Source organism: Erinaceus europaeus, chromosome 12 (assembly GCF_950295315.1).
Source record: "Erinaceus europaeus chromosome 12, mEriEur2.1, whole genome shotgun sequence".
Taxonomy (NCBI): Eukaryota; Metazoa; Chordata; class Mammalia; order Eulipotyphla; family Erinaceidae; genus Erinaceus; species Erinaceus europaeus.
Window position 1 is genome coordinate 11,677,899 of NC_080173.1, and position 4,889 is coordinate 11,682,787.

Genomic DNA, 4,889 nt, shown 5'->3' on the forward strand with positions numbered 1-4,889 from the left:
ATCAGATAAATTAACAAGTAAATAAAATATTTTTAAATATCCTAAAAGCAACTGCATGTAGCAACTGTATTCATGATCAACAAAACCTTGAAAGAAACCAAATGTCTGTGGTCCCGGCAGTAGTGCAGTGGATAGGGCAGTAGTGCAGCAGGTTAAGTGCAGGTGGCACAAAGCACAAGGACCCGAGTTAGGATCCCGGTTGGAGCCCAGGCTCCCCACCTGCAGGGGAGTCGCTTCACAGGCAGTGAAGCAGGTCTGCAGGTATCTATCTTTCTCTCCCCCTCTGTCTTCCGCTCCTCTCTCCATATCTCTCTAAAATAAATAAATAAATAAATAAGAATAACACAGATGCTAAAGGCAAACAAGAGTAGTATTTAGCCAGGGTTAACTCCCAGCCCTCCGGACTAGCCCAGGAGGTGGTGTTAGAGGACTAAAATGTTCAGGGGTGGGGAGGTGGGCAAGGGTTTAGCCGATAGAGCTCAGGACTTGCATGCAAGAGGCCCTAGATTCTATCCTGGCATCACACATGCAATGGTGATGCTCTAGTCTCTCTCATAAAATAAAAAAAGAAACCTGGGGGGTGGTGGAATAAAGTGAAGTCAGAGAATACGCAACATAGGTCACTGCGCCAGTGACAGAACTGAATGCAGGGATTTGAGTGTTTCCTGCCCACAAGGTCCGTGAGCATCTATCATCATTCCCCTGTCAAAGTGAGCAGTTGTCTAGGACACAGTCATAGAGTATATGAGGGTGGGGATGGTCACCAGATAACCTCACTCATTCAAATGCATTCAGCGCCATAATTAATATCCTGCCAGGCGCTGACCTCAGGCTGGTGCGAGGAGCAGACCGGGTGAGATCAGTCAGTGCAGTGGGTGCTGAAATGACGGGTTTGAAAACTGGAAGGGCTGGGCGGCCTGCAGAGAAGGGGACCAGAGAGGAAGGTGTCCGGGTGTCGCCTAATCGCTATCCCTCCACCGAGATGTGCACAGTGTGAAGTCCTAAGGGTCCAGAGGCACAAGCCCAGCAGCCTGCCCTTCCCCCAGCGTGACTCGTGGAACTGGGAGCAGCTGGGACCCTCCAACGTCAGCCTGGACGTCAGCACTGCTGTCATTTCCGGTGGGCTGGGCTGGCGGGGGTGGGCTGCGGAGACTTGCAGCGGGCGGTGCCTCGGGGTCCCCAGCCCCGCCCGGTGTCCAGTGCCGGGTGCCCGGACAGAGCTGTCCAGAGGGCGCTGGTCTACGTAGATCGGTGCGGAGTGCCCCACCCCACCGCGAGTTCTGGATCTGTGCTCTGGATCCGCTTCTAAGATGTGAGCTTGCATTTTCCAAGGATCCAGGGAAGCGGTGGGGAAAACCGAGCCCAGGGGAATCAGTTCCCAAGAGCTGGGGCACAGGGAGCCCACAGGGAACGCTGGCCATGAAAGCCAAGTCCTGGTGTCCCACAGAAGGCGCATCAAGACAGATCAGCCTGACACACAGATGAGGTGTTGGTCTAGGGTTACCAACTGGAGTGGTTACCTACTTGGGGGTTATACCCTACTCCCTGGGCACCACTGTCGATCCAATTTTGAGTAAATTACAAAGAAAAGCATGGTTGGCTGGGAAGGTTGATGAATAACCTTGAAAGATATATTTTCTTTTCTTTCTTATAAAATAGTTTAGGATAGTGGTCCAGGAGGTGGCGCAGTGACTAAAGCACTGGACTTTCAAGTACAAGGTCCTGAGTTCGATCCCTGGCAGCACATGTACAAGAGTGATGTCTGGTTCTTTCACTCTCTTCTATCTTTCTCATGAATAAATAAATAAAATCTTTTTAAAAAATTTTAAATAGTTTAGAACAATGATGCGGCAGGGGCATGTCCGGTGGTGGCGCACCAGGTTAATGGCACACAGCACGAAGTATAAAGACCCTAGGAAGGGTCTGGGTTCGAGTCCCCTGCTACCCACCTGCAGGGGTATCGCTTCACGGGCAGTCAAGCAGGTCTGCAGGTGTTTACCTTTCTCTCCCCCTCTCTATCTTCCCCTTTTCTCTCTATTTCTCTGTCCTATCCAATAAAAGGGGGGGAGGATCACGTAGGAGCAGTGGATTCAGGCACTGAATGTGTTTGAATTGTGCGGGCACCAAGACCCAGCTATAACCCTGAAGGCAGAAAGAAAGAAAAGAAGAGAAAGGAAGGAAGGAAGAAAGAAAGAAGAAAGAAAGGAAAGGAAGAAGGAAATGCAGCCAGGGAGTTGGGAGCCGATAAAGTGGTGTATTCTTGGCAGGGGTAGATAGCATAATGGTTATGCAAACAGACTGTCATGCCTGAGACTCCAAAGTCCCAGGTTCAATCCCCTGCAACACCATAAGCCAGAGTTGAGCAGTGCTCTGGTTAAAACAAAATAAACAGGGAGTTGGCGGTAGCACAGCGGGTTGAGTTCAGGTGGCGCAAAGTGCAAGGACCGGCATAAGGATCCCGGTTCGAGCCCCTGGCTCCCCACCTGCAGGGGAATCGCTTCACAGGTGGTGAAGCACGTCTGCAGGTGTCTGTCTTTCTCTCCCCCTCTCTGTCTTCCCTCCTCTCTCCATTTCTCTCTGTCCTATCCAACAACATCAAAAACAACAATAATAACTACAACAATAAAGCAACAAGGGCAACAAAAGGGAATACATAAATATTTATTAAAACAAACAACAAAAAAAAGTGGTGTATTCTTATGGGCTGGGCAGAAAGCATGATGGTTATGCAAAACGACTTTCATGTCCAGAGGTACCAAGGCCCCTGGTTCAATCTCCAGCACCACTATAAGCCAGAACAGCAGCATTCTGGTTTAAAAATAATAATAAAGTGGTAGCCTCTCAAGCATGAGGTCATGAGCTCAGTCCATTGCATGTACCAGAGTGATTCTCTGTTTCTCTTTCTTCTCCTCCTTTCTTTCTCTTATAAATTAAATCTTGGGAGTCGGTGGTAGTGCAGCGGGTTAAGCACACATGGAACAAAGCACAAGGACCAGCATAAGGGTCCCGGTTTGAGCCCTGGCTCCCCACCTGCAGGGGAGTCGCTTCACAGGCAGTGAAGCAGGTCTGCAGGTGTCTGTCTTTCTCTCCCTCTCTCTGTCTTCCCCTCCTCTCTCCATTTCTCTCTGTCCTGTCCAACAATGATGACATCAATAACAAAAACAATAATAATTACAATAATAAAACAAGGGCAACAAGAGGGAATAAATATTTTTAAAAAAGGAATTAGCCTAGCATCAAATCACCCCAATACAACAACACCTCCCATGTGGTGCCAGGGGTTGAACCTTCATAACACACATCTGGATCTGCAGGACTTTCTCTTTTTATATTCTGAAAATAATGCTGGACCGTGAATATGGCAAGGCAGGTGCCCTAACCATGTCTCTGGTCCTAAACTGCAATAGTTTTTAATGTGGTGCTGGAGATAAAAATCTAAGGACTTACACATGGGGCTGAGGAGACAGCAAAATGGCGATGTAAAAACAAACAACAACAACAAAATAGGGGGCCGGACAGCAGCACATGGGGTTAAATTCACGTAGAAAGAAGTACAAGGACCTGCGAAATGGTCCCGGTTTGAGTCCTGGGCTTCCCACCTGCAGGTAAGCAGACCTGTAGGTGTCTGTCTTTCTCCCTGTCTAACTCCTCCTCCTTCTCAATCTCTCTCTGTCCTATCCAAAAAAAGGGGGGGAAAAGCATAGAAAAAAATTGGCATTAGGAGCAGTAGATTCTTAGTACAGGTATCGAGCCCCAGTGATAACCCTGGAAGGGAAAAAAAAAAACAAATAGATGATCATGCCTGAGACACCAAAGGTCTCAGGTTCAATTCCCAGAATCACCTTAAGCCAGAACTGAGCAGTGCTCTAATATATATTGGATAGAGACGGGGAAATTGAGAGGTAAGGGGAAGACAGAGAAGGAGAGGAGAGAAACCTGCAGCACTTCTCCATCACTTGTGAAGCTTCCCCTCTTGAATCCGGGCTCTTGTGAATTGTGCTCTGTATACATTCCATATGTACCATCACCCAGCCCTCAAGAAAAAGTCTTATAAACATCCGTTTCCACTGAGCCACTTCTCAGAACCAACTTCTTCCCATTTTTAGAGTGGGGGGATATCATAGTGATTATGCAAAAAGGCTTTCATGCCTGGGGCTTGAAAAGACCTAAATTCAATCCCCTATACCACCATAAGTTAGAGAAAAAGTAGTGTTTTATCACATGTGGAGCACTTACCGCTTCCACACGGATCTCCCTCATATGCGTGAGGTTCAGTGTTCGACCACTAAACCACATCCCTGGCCTTTTAATCAATATAATTATTCATGGACTATTGGTAAACATTCGGCTTGTTTCCAGTTTAGGCTGTTGTTAATCATGTTGCAAGGAACATTCCTGTACAAATATTTCAGCTATCAAATAAATATAGTTTTACTTCACACATAAAGGAACCAAGTTGCTGGTTGTAGAGAATAAGCATAGTAAATGCTATCATGCAATTTCAAGACTCCCTTTAGGGGTGGTGGACCTATTGCCTCCTACCCCCCCCCCCCTTCTGAGCCTTCTGAGAGCTCTGCTGGCTGATAATACTCAACTCTCACTCTCAGAAGAGGAGTCCAAAAAAGCTCCTTTGCCCAAGGTTGCATCTGCTTCCTGGTGTGTGTGTGTGTGTTGTAAAAAACTGTCATTCCGGGAGCTGAGCAGTAATGCAGCGGGTTAAGTGCACATGGCACAAAGCAAAAATGGCCAGCCAGCGTAAAGATCCACGTTCGAGCCCCCAGCTCCCCACCTTCAGGGGGGTCACTTTGCAGGTGGTGAAGCAGGTCTGCAGGTGTCTATCTTTCTCTCCCTCTCTCTGTCTTCCCCTCTTCTCTCCATTTCTCTCTGTT